This window comes from Equus quagga, chromosome 2 (genome assembly GCF_021613505.1).
Source record: "Equus quagga isolate Etosha38 chromosome 2, UCLA_HA_Equagga_1.0, whole genome shotgun sequence".
NCBI lineage: Eukaryota > Metazoa > Chordata > Mammalia > Perissodactyla > Equidae > Equus > Equus quagga.
In genome coordinates this window covers 33376284-33393287 of record NC_060268.1, presented here as the reverse complement: position 1 = coordinate 33393287, position 17004 = coordinate 33376284, and the positions used below count along the sequence as shown (strand labels likewise).

The following is a 17004-nucleotide window of genomic DNA, read 5'->3' as shown; positions in this document are numbered from 1 at the left end:
CTTCTTCCCTTGATAATATTCCCAAACTGCAGATAGGAGAAGATAATCGGCATGTAGTTGACAAAACAAATATGACAGTGTTACTTATCTGCAGCAGCATTTCTGGAAATGGGCATGTAGAATTCAGACAGGCAAGAAGAGCATGCTTATTTAGCATTGCATTGCAAGAATGAAAGGTCCAATGTCAGGAATTGTCCATGGTTTATTTATGGAGCACCTGACAGTGATGCCCCTGTCTTTGATATTTAGGCATTTCTTCTACCCAAGAACATTAGTACTAGTTTTTGCAGGTTATGTTATTTATCATTTCAATATCTGCTTCTACTCCACAAAGACGTTTTGCAATGTCTCCTTTATTTGTCTTTCTTTATACATTTCAAACAAAAGATTAATACTGGCAGTTCAGTAACACTGATCTTTTATGACAGTTGAACATTTGTGGGTTGAGGGTTTAATAAGAAAAAGTTTTTAAGTAAGGAGTTTAAGGAAAATGAAAAAAATCACTTGTGAGGATCAGGCTTATGATAAAAATATTTCTTCTTACTACAGTGTTAGATAGGAAGAATACTCATTTTCTCAGATGGTTATAATTGTAGAATTAGGTTTTATGAAAACTAAAATTACCTTAGGGCACAGCTCAACATGAATAAATCTTTCAACACCCAGTATCTGGAAACATGATACACATGAAACTAATAATGCCCCACAATTACAAGTAGATCGAGGAGAACTGTGTGAAGTGTTTAAAAAGTATTATTTATAGACGTCTATAACATGAAAGTGACTCTGAATAATTGTTAGTTCAGACCATTTTAAATCATTTGTTGTTTGTCAAATAATAGCCCTCTCTATAAACCTCATAGATTTTTAAACTTGCCCTCCTCTCTGTATTCTTCAAAACTGATTGCTTTCAAACAAACTGTTTCACTAATCAGAGATAATAACTGCTTTATGGTGCCAATTGTCAAAAACTAGGGTTTTTATGGATATTATTTCCCTAATATATCATCTCTTGACTCATAAAAAGGTTTTTTAATGAACCCTGTTTGTGGGTTGTAACATTTCAGCCCAATTTCAGCATTGTGGCTGTAAGTGGATATCCTGTACAATATTTGTTGCATTAAGAGTTGGGATTGTAGGCTCCACTTTTACTGCCTATGCCACATTTTAACTAGTTTTTCCATTGTCTTCTTTTAGATGGATAGGACTGTGGGGAAAAAAAAAAGGCACCTGTTACTTCTGTGAAACTTCTTTCCTCCCACGCAATGTCCTTGCAATGCCAGACAGTCTGCCTTGGTTAGAACTTTTTTAGTCTTTTCCCCTAAACAGCAAAGCCTTAGTACCCTTAGATCATCTTCAGGGGAGAAACCAACAAACGAAAAATTTGTTAGCTTTCTTTGCAGAAGATTATGTTGAATGATGAAAAACTTTTTCAAATAAGTATACATCTCACCACCGACCTTCCAGAATTTTTAATGAAATAAGAGTTTAAATTATACTTTTCATATAAAGTTTTCTGAATTGGATGAACAGGGTAATGTAGTAGCCAGATCAACTTTTTCGGTGTCTTTAAGCTTCATTCTTCTGTTATTCTATCTGGCAACCACTAACCTAGCAATGCTGGTTTGACTCGTGAGGTCTTATGAACAGCTTATTCAGTCATTTGTTCGCTCAGTCAGTATATGTTCCTGCTGTTTCTAATGCCTCTTCTGTGTCCTATGAAGGATACCGTGCAAGAGTTTATTTCCCATAGGGATAGAGAGTGAAGTGAGCACAGAAGGCCCAATCAGCAAATTTAATCACGAGTATTTATTGGGCAAAACACCTCATCCAGAGTTAATGGTATTGCCACTCTGCGAATGAGCCTCAGAAAATAAGAGGTAGCTAAAGGAATTAGCTTATTAACATGCTATCATCACATCTGGGCTGGATCCAGTTCTTGGTGCTTGCCTGAGAAATTCATTGCATTATCAGAGTATCTGGTAATCTTCATGCTAACAGAAGGGTATCCAGGTTCTGGTTCTTTGTCCACCTAGTCTGTGACGCAATCCAAATCACTAAGTTATCTGAGAATAAAATGATGTTTTTTGCCCAGTACAGGTGACTTGAGGAAGTAAACTATACTTGTTTTGCATTCTTTTTTCACTTATCTGTCTTCTTTAATAAACTTAATGCATCGAAGATTATTCATGGTGTTTGGATGCATTTTCCATTTTGCCCTAGCTTCAATAGCTGCCTCTGTTAACTCTATCATTTAGAGTTGTTCTTTAGGATTCTCTATGGTGGACAAGTAGTCTCAAGGGAGAAAATCAAAGAAAAAATGATGATTGAGGGGCTGGCCTGGTGGTATAGTGGTTAAGTTCATGTGCTCCACTTTGGCAGCCCAGGGTTCGGATCCTGGACACAGACCTACACACCACTCATCAAGATGTGCTGTGGTGGCATCCCATGTACAAAATAGAGGAAGACTGGCACAGATGTTAGCTCAGGGACAATCTTCCCCAAGAAAAAAGAGGAAGATTGCCAACAGATGTTACCTCAGGGCCAATCCTCCTCACCAAAAACAAACAAACAAAAAAGATTGAATTAGCCAAGAATGTCATAAAGACAATATAGCTTAAGGAAGCATGTGTCATAGAGATATCTGTTGTAGATATTTCAGAGTAGACAGGTAAATTCCTTGAGCAAATGAGAATGTTAGCTAAACCGCTATCCATGAAATTTAATATTAAGAAGTATTTGTTTCCAAACATAAAGGAAACAGATTGAGTAATTGTTTAATTAATATTTATGAAAATTTTAATTTAAAAGCTATCATTTTAAAGAAAAATATTTGGTTACTCTAAAATATTTGAAGAATTGTTGGTAATGGAAAGTAATTAAAAAGAACTCAAGGCAAGGAACAGAATATGCTTATTTTAAATACAGTTTTATTTTAACCCACCAGAGTAGGTGTCTCTAATACACCTCAATGTACATAAGTTTTGGAGGTTCACCCATTAATTTTCCTTTTACATCTGTCGTAGATTTTCCTCTTTTAATGCAAAAGTTATTGTACTTGTTTCTGGCTCAAACTTACCTTATAAGCTCTGATGTCCTTTACTAGGACTATGGAGGAAAGCAAGTGTTCCTTCTCTCTTCCATTCTTACTTTTCCAACCTCACCATTTCCCCCCTCAAAAAGTAGGGGTCCATTGGCTGTTATAAAATAATTTATATAAAGTATGTATAATTTATATTATAAAATATTTCTGAACTTATGAAACAAATAAAACAATGAATTCTCTCACATTTTTTCTTTTCATTAATTTTTAAACCACTGTTTTTATTACCCAGAAAATTTTTGCAGTGTATTAGTCCATGATGTAGGCAAGGCTCCTTGGAGAATTTCGTGATAAGAATTTAGCCGAATGATAGTCATTTTACCTTAAAAAAATAAGCATCACTTCATTTCCTTCACACACATGGTAATTTTATTCCTCACAGATGATTCAGAGGATTTCTTCTTGCATACATTATATGGGAAATATATTATTTTAAATGTGTGGTAAGATCATACTGTACAACTATTAGGGTGGGATGTCATCAAGCTCTCAAAGTTTCTGAAAGTGCATGGCAGTTAATGAGCGAGAATAGATGATGAAAGAAAACAGCCACTAGTCTGACTGTGGAGGAGAATCAGATCACACTTAAAATGGAAAGCCTCCCTGATGACAGAACAGAACTGTGTCCAGAAAAGAAATAGTGTTCTTATGTCCTGTTGGCTCCTTGGAACTGAATTAAAACTAATGAATTCTAAAATTTATGCTTGATGAAAGAATAAAACATCTGAAATTACTACAGTAAAAGTATAGAGAGCCAAAAGAATCACTAATGTGACTCTTGGAGAACCAGTCCTCCTCGCTATCAATTTATATTACTATGGCATATATCTTACACATAGGTCATCGAAACTAGCTTTCCAAGGCATTCAGAAGTTGTCTGAGACCGTGTGTGCACATCCGAAGGTAAACCATCTTTCTTGCTAGAAATGGTGGCCGTTGTTTTTACTTTCGGTTGAAAGTGTTTTGGCATTGATGACGGGACTCTATAGGATCTTTCCCTGGAGTTGGAGGAGATGGAAGGACCATAGGAGTAATGAGTCATTTAGGAGCACCAAGAGAAGTGGGGTGAGCTGGTAACAGGAAAACACATAAAGCTTGCTTCTGGCTAGGAAAGGGAGGTAATGTGATAGAGTCAAGAGCCAGGAAAAGCAGACATTCCCCCCAAGGCCATATGACTTTTATGAGTGAACACCCAGAATGCAAATGAGAACAATAAGTGAAGGAGCTGGCTCCACTGAATAGCGGGATCATTCTTAACTGCAAGTTAGTTCAGACCTAATAAAGAAACTGGGCAGGGGCCAGAGGCAAAGGCATACGGTCTCAGTATATTCCTCATGCCAAACTAAGTATTTATTACTTAGTTTATTTAATTTATTTAGTCCTCATAGCCATCCATTTAGATGAATAATATTATCCCCATTTTCAGGTATGGAAACTAAGCTTCAGAGAGGTTGTGTAACTTGTCCAGAAGCACACACCTAGTAACCGGTGGAATAAGGGTATGAACCTCAGTTCTTCTCACTTCAAACCTTTGTTCTTATCATACATTATTTTTCAAGTTTGGGAAAGAAGGAACCCAATAAAAAAGTAAAGACTAAACTCTTTTAAAATCTATGTGCAGAAACTGAATCATGCCTTACGAGTAACAAAGGCAAGTAAAGATCTGCAGTATTATTTTTCCATGAGGAGAGAACAGAAGAATTCAGGATTGTCTTGGAGAAGCAAGGACTAGTAAGATGAACTGAATATTATTATACTCTTGAATATCGTCATGTTGTCTAAATCATTACGCATCCTCATGAGAATAATGCCAAAGTTGTTCTTTTACTAATTGAAGACAATATATAAGGAAATTAATTTAAGTGAAAACAAGCAAACAAACAATAAAAAACCAATTTGTTGCATCTCGACCAGAGGTTTTGAAAGGCTGACCTAGGCCACCTGCGATATCTACGATAGATGTCTCTATGGCACATTCCTCCTTAGGCTGTATTGGCTCTATGAGATTCTTGGCTTAGAATCTTTGCCTGACACATACGAGATAGTCAATAAATGTCTTAGGAATGGACAAATGACTGACTGAATGAGTACTTTTCCTACCCAGCCTGGGAATTCATGAATGCCTTTCTAAAAGGGATGACACCTGAACAGTGGGCCAATTTTTTGGAAAGAAGAATGGATATTGAGAGGTCATGACTTTGTTAAAAGCCATGGCAAAGAAAATGAGTTCCCTCCCTTCCAGCTGCCTACTCAGGTCAAAAGGCATGTCTCCTCTCGATCATTTTAAGTGACACTAAAAAATGTATTATGAGCACTTGTTTTCCAAACTAAAAAAAATATATATTTGTGGTCAAAATATGTCAATGCATATTTAAATGACAATATTTAAATAATAGTTTTCAGACAATATCTTTCTTGGGTCTTTAATTTTATGAGCTGTTTGAGGGAATATACCTGATAATTTTGTTTTAGGATGGGTTGATTGTCTAAAGTTTTAAGAGGAAGTAGTGATGAAATTCACCCTTAAGATCTCCTATAAACAAGAGTTTGCTTGAGGGAGCAAGACTTCAGATGCCCTTTGGATTTTTACAGGATAGTTCCCTCAGAATTGTAAATGAAGTGGTTCTAAAGGACAGATAGGCAATTATTTGTCTATTTCAATATTACATTTGAAGAAGCATTCATCAGTAGAAGGTATAGAATTACATGACCCACAAAGAGCTAGAAGAGCTAACAAATTTGCTGTAACATCTGAGAGAACTTGAACTTTTAAAAACTGATTCTTTGCAATGAGAACTATAAATCGAATTGAGAGAATTCATAGGATTTACCTTCTCACTGGACATAACATAAAAGAGAAAAATGACTTTTTACCTTCCCTATTTAACAATGCTTTAGGTTTTATGAAAGCATCTAGATATTTAAATTTGAAATTTGTACCTTTATTTAATATGTTTAAGATATATTGGTAAATAGTTCTCTGTAGCTATGAAAACTTCATATAGACTAATTCAAATTTCATATTTGGATTATTTTACCATTGAGCCTGATGGACACTGTTGTGATGTGCACAACACACAACTCTATGCTGTGGTCTTGGTGATCAGTGCCTTTTTCCTCTCTCTCTACCTTTTAAAAGTCTAGCCATTTTTAAGTTCCAGCTTAAATGACATCTCTTCCGTGATACTTTCATCCCAGCCACCAGCTACAAATGACTTTTGTCCCTCCTAACGTCCAATATCGTTTATTGATAAGACTCTGGTTATCAATTACAGAAGCCTACTTATTTAAGCAAACAGTAGGAAATTTATTATTGTGATGCTGCTCTACTGTCTCATAGAACTGCAAGGGAGGAACTGGCTAGCCTTCAGAAAGTCACTGGGAACTAGCACTAGAACCAGGAACTAAAATCAGGATAATAAGGATAGCAAAGTTTTGTGTCATGTGTGCTTGTCTGCTCAGGCTGCCATAACAAAATACCATAGACTGGGTGGCTGAAACACCAGAAATTTATTTCTTACACTTCTGGAGGCTGGGAAGTTCAAGATCTTGGTGCCAGACAATTTGGTTTCTGGTGAGGTAGCTCTTCCTGGCTTGTAGACAGCTGCCTTCTCATTGTGTCCTGACTTGGCCTTTCCTCAGTGCATGTACATGAAGAGGAAGAGAAAGGGAAGAGAGAGAAATCTCTCTTCCTCTTCTTTAAGGCTTCAACATATTAAGTCAGGGGGAACACAAGTCAGTCCATAGCATCATAGTTCCTAGACGCCAGGCCTTATGAGCACTTTACACATATATTAAATCATTCAATACTCACAAGGGTTCCAGAAAGTAGATACTATTTTATCACCATTTCACAGATGAGGAAAAGAAAGCAGAAGAAGGTTAATTAAGTAATTTGCCAAAGGTCACATGGCTTATAAATGATGAAGCCACGTTGAAACACATCTTTCTGGCTATGTAGTCCATGCCCTTGAACACTGAGCTGAACTGCCCCTCTGGAAGCCAACAAGACTCCCTCTGTCATCTCTGCTTCTGTCTCAGTGTTGGCTCTATCTTGTGTCCTAGCTTCTGCTGCTCCTTCAGTCCACGTAGAAGAATATGGCCAGCCCTCAGCCCCAGAGTTTCCATATTACAATTCTTTCAGTCCCCATCCCATATGTCTGAGCAAAAGAATTCTACTACCAATATGGATCAGCTTTGTCCTGCATGTACGTAACGCTATTGATTACAGAAGTGGAAGAATAATTACTATGTATTACTATAACTGTTTATATGTGTTACTCTAATAGCCAAAATGGGTGAATCCTGCTCTCCTTGTGTTCACTCCTCTTGTTTTACTGTTCTTCTCCCCTGCAGTGGCACCTTGATTCAGATACTTTCCTTTGAAACAAGTTTAATGGTTGAGGGTGTTTTCATCAAATGCTTGTTTTATCTTCTTGTCTAGGGAAATATTTGCAAAGGATGTATTTTCTTCCTACTTTTCCTTGAATTGTGAAAAGAAAGGTATCCATTTGGAAAAAGAAAAACTAGAAAGGATGGATAATGTTTATTTGTGTGTTTGTTGAACTCAATCGACTTCTATTTGAGTCCCTCTATTCTTAAGGGAACTGACTGTGCTTTTGGCAACATAGCAGCTTTCTGGGTAAGAAGTTTGGCTGAACTTTTGTACAGAAGCCGTATTTTTGGCTATCAGTGGCTTCATAGGCATGTTCATACCCTACCTTAACTTTAACCCCTTCTCTGTATCTGATTAGCATTTTGTTACTGAATGAAAGAACAAGGGATTTGTAGTTTGATCGTCTTGGCTTCTGCACCTGCTTCTGCCATTTTACAAGCAATGTGACCTTTGGCAAGTTACTAAACTTCTATGAGTCTGTTTACTGAGCTACAAAATGGAAGTGACCCTTATATCATAAAACTGCAATGAAAATGTATCTAAGTATCTTGTCTGTGTTAGAGGCTGGACAATATTGGCTTTGTTTCCCAGTTTCTTTATTAAGAAAATGTGACCATATAAAAATATGTGGTGGGCTGGATCCTTCCAGGCAGTTACTACTCTCTACACAAACAAGAGCATTTTGAAGGAGCATTTAGTACTTCAGGATATCAAAGGGTATTGGAGAAATAACAGACTTTGCCTAGATGGCCTTATAAAATAGACAAAGTTTCCACTATTGTGGACAAAATGCATTAATTAAGTCCAAAAACTGTATAGAAATAACTACTTAAAAATAGCCATAACTGTATTACATGCATAATAGTATTTGAGGTACAATTTATGAGGGCTGGAAAAAATTTGTAACATTCAGCCCTGTATACTTCTGTGCGGGATTTGGGAACCAAAGCCCAGGTGTTTCTGTTGACCATTGAAATTGTCTTACCTTTAACTTACAATACAAATAACAAAATAGCTGACAAGATTAGCAGAACTGAATCTGCTCTATTCACAATACTGTGTCTCTGAAAATGACTTTCCACTTCAACATAGCACAGACTGAAGATTATAGCAAGTGCTTTCATTTCCATTGTTTCTTTCTATTTCTTATTTTCCCAGTTAGTGCCAATGAACACCATTCTTTTGGTTTCTAAGAGACAGCAGTTCCAGCTCTATGGATTGCATCTTGATTTTCAATATTTCATTTTTAAGAATTTAGAAACATAGCCTTAATATTATAAGAAAAAAACACAGAAAATAAGGCCCTGATATCCTTCAAATAAGTTTATTCTTACTGACTGAAACTCCTAATAAATCTTAACATCTCATTTTGTTCAAAGATTTATGGGGTTGCATAAATTCTCCCTATTCCTATAGATTTAGACAGCCCTTCTAATCAGATATTTTATCCTAGGATCAATCAATAGCTAATAAATTTGGGAGAGTTCATAGGACAGCAGTGAAGAAAAAAAAAGGAGTATGGATCTTAAGAAATTGGAATCATTTAACTTAGAAAGGAATAACTTTAAGAATAACATGTGAAAGGATATTATTTAGGTGATCCTTACAGTATGCTTTCTGCTTTTCTAGGATACAGGGAATTAGTCTGAATAGCAGCAAAGAAGTTAGGGACTGATATTAAGGAGTTATTTTAAATGATCCATCAATACACCTATTTGCTCAGAGATTTATATGATCACTATAAAACCACTAATCTTCCAGGCTTCCAAAATAGGAGGCTCAAGTCATCTTTGAATATTTCATCATCACCTCTGTGTCGAGTTTTCACCAAGTCCCATCACTTTTTCCTTAATAATACCTTTCAGATCTTTCTTTCGTCATCTTTCCTACCATTGCTACAGTATCCTTATCACCTTATGTCTAGACTACTGCTTTTGTCTTCCATCTGGTCTGCTTATCTCCATCTTCTTCCTCCTTCCTAATTCTTCCTGCAACTATGGCTACAACACTATTTTATTATTGTTACTCTACTGTTTAAAGTCCTTCAGTATCCTTTAATGTGCTACATGAAGTTCTAATTATTTTGCCTGGTTTCCATTAGGTTATACTGGTAGCATTAGGATCCTGGTTCAGCATTGACCAAAGAGAACCAGGAGTTCCCATATCCTGTGCCACCATTCACTGCTTGTCCTCATGAGGTTCTCAAGGGAGATGAATACACAAAGAGCAAAGGCAAACGAGAATTTGAGTTATAGAATATTACCAGGATAACTGAAAACTTCAGATTATTCTAGAAAACTGATGAGCAATTGCAGGTTTAGGCCTAAACACAGCTTCTCCATCCTGCAAAGGCCAGATAATGACATAAACAAATCAGCAAGCCTGAGCTAATAAAAACTCCTGGGAAGCTAAGTGCTGGTAGGATCAGGGAAGACGGATAGAGACAGACAGACTGAGAGACAGGCAATAAGTAGGTAAGAATAAGTACCTGCCTTGAGAAGGGCTTATCCCTCAGCCTGATGGGTGAGAAAATGGCAGCAGCAGCAGAGAGAGAAGAGCTAGTTTATCCAAGAAGAAGGCCTAATTCTTTTACAGATCCAGTTTCAAGAGTCGAGGAAAAGCCGGAGAGAGCATCTACCCTTGTGAGCTTTTGGCATGCATGGGTAAAAGTGGCCCAGTTCAGGTCAAAGCATCTCACCCAATCTGATTAGCAGCTCCTCCTTGCCCATTCCCCACAGTTTATGGGGCTTTTGGGAAGGAAGCCCCTGGCAGTCTTATTTTCCACTGTTCTCAGTTTGGTTTTGGTTTTCACTGCACTTTATACTGTCCATGTACATTTCCACTTCCTGGACTGTAACATTTCCTTCATCTCATCTTTCATTTATCCAAATCCTTACAGTCTTTCAAGACTAATTTATGACTGGCCTCTTCATTGAAATCTTCTACTATTGCTTCCCAGAATGATTATAAATTCTTCCGAATATTTGTGATTTTCATAATGATTTCTACCCAGTTTGGCACTTAATTGTCCTCGAGTCATTTTATGTATCTTAGTAAACTGCTTGAGTTCATGAAGCATGTCCTTCTTTTCTTTCAAGCAAAGCTCCTAGAATAGTACCTATTACATTGTAGAAGTACAGAGCTAGAGAACAATTACAAAGGATTATTAGTTGATTAAATATTATCTTTTTGATGCTTAAGCTATGGGTATATGGTACAGTTAAGTAAAATTATAATGAAAGTATGTAGCCTGTTCTACCCGCTTTGGATATTTGATACCAACAAGGAATAATGTTCAAAGTATTCAGCAAGCATTATTGAACAGGCACTCAGCAATCAGAATGGATTCTGACGGGCCAGTACCAAATATATATTAGGCAATTGAAAGTACAAACTCCAACTAGTTCAGAACTAAAATAAACTAAAACTTTAATCCTTGCTTTGCCAGAGATAAACAGTGGTCTGTAGCCATATCTTATATACTGATTTATTATTAGATCTACCTATAAAGCCAATAAAAGTCATTCAAGCTAATTTAACACTTAATCTGACCATGCTTCTTTCCCCCCTCCTGCTACCAGAGCCCTCCTGTGTATATATACTATAGCAGGATTGCCTATTCCATACAGTGTCTATTTCAAATATTTCTATAAGCATCATATTTGGAATGTCATGGTCCACTGTATATAATAAACGTCTCCATTGTCTACTTCCATAACTCTGCAGTTGGTGCAGTAGCAAACACTAGCAAATAGTAGCCCACACCTTTCATGATATAATGAAGTCTTTTCAGATTAATTCTTATATAGAAATTACTTTGGGCCTAGATGTTTTTATATTGCAAGACTTTTGCAAAAATATATTCCATACATGTATGCTGAAGTACTTGTATTCAGAGTCAACCAGTTGAAACCATAAACAAAATTGTTTGACTACAAAAGTAGCCATCTACACTCTTCAACATTAACAAGGCAATTTAGGTGTTTTGTTACAGAGTCAGTCACACGTAAATATTACTCAAAATATTGATAACGCCACAACATAAAAGAGAGACTATGTTTTTTTTTAACTTATCGATTTACTTTTTTTTTTTTTTGGTTTGTTTTTTGTATTAGTTCCATATTTTCCCTGTCAAATGGTGAAAATTAGTATTTTTAAACTGAACTCTAACATATTATGGGGATAAGTGTGTGTGCTTTTAAGGACAATAGATTAGTCTCAATCCAAAAGTAAAAGCTATGTGATTTTTTTAAAAGACAGAGATGTCTGGATGGTGCTAACACCTTCAGAAGCTATTATTACAGTGTAGCAGAGAAAGACTATCTTGCAGATGGAGAGAGTAATGTTAAGATTCCCACCAGACCTTGTCCTTCTATGCCTTTTCCCCCTGTGCAAAGGAATCTGTCAGATCTTATTCCTTTCTTTGAAGAAATGCCTAAAGAATGTCACTTCAGTCTGGCTACACTTAGGCATCATGTGGAAGATTGTGGATGCCTTCAAGAAAAAGAGACACATTCTGAAAAATGTAATTTAATTTAAGGATTATCAAAAGGAAGTTTTTTGGCTTTCTATGACTGGGTTGAAAGTTTACTCCTTTTTTTATAATAATGGTTTTTTACATTTGTATTATGCTTTTTCCTTTTCAAGGCACTTTAGCATTAAATATCTTATTTGACTCTCATTATCTTCAACATTTAATTTAAAGTTATCTTTATATGTTTATAATCAAAAATAGTTCTGAAATTTTGTTTTCTGATCACTATAGCTGTAGCTTATGTTTGGTTATTTTTCTAGTAGCCGTGATGGAGTGTTTTTCACTGTGGACCACAGACAGAAGGACCCAATCTAGAAGGGCATAATTATTTCTCTCAATAATAATTATGAACATTGGAGTATAATATACTTTCATTCAATCATTTCTGAATGTCCAAGAGGATTCTCAAAACTCTGCTTTTCACGATACACTCATAATTTTCCTATGCAAGCCAAATATCTCATCAACGGGGTCTTCTCTGACCCCCAGCAGAGTTAGCTACTCTGCCTTTCTGCCCCCAGAACCCCTTTCACACTGTATTGACATTGGATTGGGAATCCCACTACAATCTTGCCTATGTCGTATTTATCTGTGTTCTCAGTACCTACCTCAGTAAATCTTTGTCGAATTAATACATGCACAAATGAATGTGCATGTTATGCTTTGTCGTGTTAAACTGATACCTCATTGAAAGGCCATTCCACATGATTACTGCTCGGTTCCCACCTATAGAGTCTGAGGGTAAGTTCAGCAACATGATTGGGAAATGCAGGAACTACTAAAGGAATTTCTTTATTAACTACAGTTAGAATTAAAAATAGAAAGCCCCTTGGTTTTTCAAACACTTGTATACCTATATTTCCAGAAGAGAGGTCTAAGAATCAAAGAGTCCATTATGGTTTATTCATGGACACAGGATAATATAGAAGCGATATTAAAGCGTTGTGTCAGGTCAGAGTGGAAACTTTAAATGCTGTTTTAAGCAAAGCTTTGAAAATATTAAAGGGGAAGAGTGGCATTGCCTGTAGTAGAAAAAAGAAAAATTTAGGTGAAATGAATGTCAAATGGAATCTAATTCCTAAGGATCAGATAGTACTGAAGAAAGCAAACAAAACCTCATTCTTTGTTTTTATAAAGCATTTGAGAAACACACTGCATAAATTCTCGAAATAAATTTTGCTCTTTGCTCTAGAGGAAAAAAGAAACTATAATGTTTAAGAAATACTTATTTTAATACTTTGTCCTTCCTTTTGTGCTAAATTTAAAAATGAGGCTTGATCCATATGAGCGAAAAGTCAGCACGGACCAGAAAAAGGTCATTAACAAAATTATAAACTATTATGTTCCATTTAAAATATTTTCTGGGTATTATCCTCCTTTGAATTTAGAGACAATATGGAAGGATCTTCCTGGAGTAAATTTATACCTGTAATATTCCCGGGTACCATAGTCTCACTGGGGTTTTGTGAAGTGTAATGAGACATTTGTGAAATGTCTGAGATCTCTGGATGAAAGGTGATATGTAGATAGAATGTTATTATTAGTTGGTATGATAAACTAGTGAATAAAACATCTTCTTTGGTTATCAAAAGTAATAAGTTCAGGGGGCTGAACCCACGGCCGAGTGGTTAAAGTTCCATGAGCTCTGCTTTGGTGGCCCTGAGTTCTCGGGTTCAGATCCTGGGTACGGACCTTCTGCACTCATCAGCCATGCTGTGGAGGCATCCTACGTACAAAGTAGAGGAAGCCTGGCACAGATGTTAGCTCATGGCTAATCTTGTTCAAGCAAAAAAAAAAAAACGGAGGATTGGCAACAGATGTTAGCTCAGGGTGAATCTTCCTCACACACACACAAAAGTAATCAGTTCAATTGAGATGTATCTCTTCATTAAAAAGTTTTCATGTCTTTTTTCTTTAACGTGTCAAATAGAGACCTTACTTTGGCACTTGATTATCCACATCAAGCTAAAATTTCCCAAGACTCAGATAAATAAAGCATATTCCTTATTCAAAGGTAAATTTTTAATTTTCTAATCATTTGTAAGGGCAAAATTTTGCATGGTTCTCCCATTTTAGTTTTCCACTTTAAGACACGTAGGCATGAGAGTAATCTAGTGGCAGACTCCTAGAAGGTATCTTGGAAAAGATGTCTTTACAGAGTCTGGTAAGAAAACAAAGAGATAATTATACAATTAGGAAGTAAAGAAAATCTTGCATAAATGGCTGTTCATTAAGATTTCTTTAAAAATCGCTTACAAAATATTTCATTAAAGACTCAGGAAAAGTTAGTTAATGTGGATTAAGTGTATTCTGAGTCTAAATTATTAAAATTAGGAATTTTAATGAGATGTGTTTATCCTATGTTTGAAGTGCTTTGAAGAGTACATGAAAAATTTTAATATCACTTCTCAAGTAGGACATTTTAAGGGACTCTAGTAATAAGTGTAACTTAAATCTGTAATGAAATGGAAAAAATGGTACAAATGTATATAAACTTATTGGCTGTTATGGAATCTTGGGTTATAAGTAGTCTCTCTAATACTTTCATTAGTTGTATTACATGAAATACTCAGGACAGTGAACACGGAGAAAAGTACAAGGGTCTTACACAGTCGTTCTCAAGAAGACCCTTTTTCATATGACTCCACCCCATATCACCTTTTAAATAAACGTGAGAGTCACTTCTTTTTCACTACTATAAGTTCATTTAAAACTATTTTTTCCACTAATTTTCTAAATTTACATTCCTACTCCATCCTAAGACTTCAGTTTACCTCAGCATTTCCACTATATATGTAAAGTTTATATCTAATAATTTGGAGAAATCAAATCTATATTTGTGACTATATTAGTGATCAGCGTAGAACTCTTAAATACAGAGGAATTATGCAGCAGCATCTGCGCAAGAGAGTCAACCTGAGAAACAATCATCGTGAAAAGAATTAAGTTCAACTTGAACTAAAAGACGGAGCAAAAAAGGTCTTCAGAGAAGGAGGGGGGAAACCCTTAAAGCCAACAAAGACGTCTAGATAATACTGGATTTCAGATTACCTGAATGCTCCTAGTTCTGCCTGACAGCAACGAGAGTGGTGTGATTACAGGCACCGTGCTCGGAGACGCGCTATTGCTGTGCTGCATCAGGAAGGATAAAATCTCTCTATAAAAGCCAAGTGAACCTGAGTAAGGAACGTATTGGGGGCATCCCATTAAAGAAAAAAACTAAGTCATCTGGATAGGAGATGGGGCAAGAAGGACCTAGGGAGGCAGAGGTGACTTCCAAGAGGAAATGATTTAATAGATTGTAGGCATTAACTTCTGGGAATTTCTTTTCATAAATCAATAGTCAAGACATGAGTAACTGTAAGGATGAGTAGGTGTTAAAATGTTATATAGAAAATATATAAAGTGAAAGCGATGACTTAGAGTTCTTCCAGAAAATTAATGAATATCACTAAGTAACAATTTTGCTGGAATCCTCTACAGATCATATTGATGTCCTGAGGCCCAGTGCATCTGGAAACAGAAAAGGATACTCTGAAGGAATTGAGAGGCTTTCTGAATGGATTGCCTGAGGTCAGAGGCTGAAAAATAAGAACCAGAAGACAACACAGTTGTTATAAAAGAACTCTCCTCTTGAGATAGGGAAGGAGAAAAAAAGGAACTAGGGAAAATAAATGAAAATTAATATCTGAATTTTCATCAGAGCTGACGTGAGTTGTGAAACCATTGGACAAAACTGCTTCATTTATTCAAAAGTCACAGGGGAAAAAATGTTTTATATAAGTGAAGTATTAAGATTACTTATGTTATTAAATATTTTGAATAAAAATCTTTCTAAAATATATTTCACTTTATCCTGCATGTTAAAAGGAATATACAGAAGCAGATTTTATGTGTTCTTAAAGATTGTCACATTATGAACATTAATTATTTTACTCTAGGGTAGTAATTCTCCCTAAGGCTATAGAGGTTCTTAGGACTATTTATCCCTGCTTGGATCTCTAGTATTTGTACTTGCTTTCTGTAGTCGTCATGTCTCCTCCCTGCCTACTAGCTGACCTGCTGTCACTTTGGTATCATCCATGAGCCTGAGTCTAGTGACTCCCTCCCTGCTTCTTTCCAATTTATGGCATCTACCTTATCTTAGGCAGGAAAACCAGACAAGAAGCTTGGTGTAACCATAGCCATAACCGAAGTGAATTTTGAGAAGACATCTGAGGAACTAAGATCATGTGAGCTTAAGCATGTGGCTGTTTTAGGACCGAGATTGGCTGCTCATTGACTTTATTTTGGAGAATAAGGTGGGAAGGAGCTTGCTTTGAGGCTCTGGACTGCATTCTGGATAGTAAACATCGTGACATTACTTATTTCTGTATGTCAGTTAACGTGTTTGAGATTGTGTCTTCACTTTTACAAATATAAAAGGGAGCTGTAGAGCATGTTTCAGAAGCCAATCCTGTGATGCTGTGCTTTATAATTGAAATCTTATTGTCCATTTTATATTACTTGTGAATAAATACTTTCATTAATTACAGGAATGTATTCTTTCTTCATATGATAGGTTATGTGTCAAAGACAATTCTCTTTGTGGGAAGTGTAGTAGACATGCATAGTCATAGTTATATTTGCATCAAAATCTACACTTTGAATAATGTACAGTTAAGCCAATAATTCTCTTCTTTCAGTTCCCCATAAGGCTTTGAGAGAAGTGAGGCAAAAAGTGCTGGTTTTAGGGACTGGCCCCATGGCCTAGTGGTTAAGTTCAGCGCACTCTGTGTCAGCGGTCCAGGTTCATGGGTTCACATCCTGGGGGTGGACCTATACCACTTGTCAGCCATGCTGTGGTGGTGACCCACATATAAAATAGAGGAAGATTGGCACAGCTATTAGCTCAGGGCTAATCTTCCTCAGCAAAAAAAAAAAAAAAATTGTTGGCTTTAAGTAGCCTCTACAAATATATGATGAAAATTA

At 36.2% G+C, this 17004-nt stretch overlaps 1 long non-coding RNA gene across 1 annotated transcript in view; it reads left to right on the top strand.

The window, feature by feature from the left end:
- LOC124235664 (uncharacterized) overlaps nucleotides 1–16481 on the top strand; it is a 42047-nt gene extending 25566 nt beyond the window's left edge. The window contains exon 5 of the long non-coding RNA XR_006887538.1: nucleotides 15517–16481. This is a non-coding gene — a long non-coding RNA (uncharacterized LOC124235664). The remainder of the gene's footprint in view (nucleotides 1–15516) is intronic.
- The last annotated feature ends 523 nt before the right edge of the window (nucleotides 16482–17004 follow it).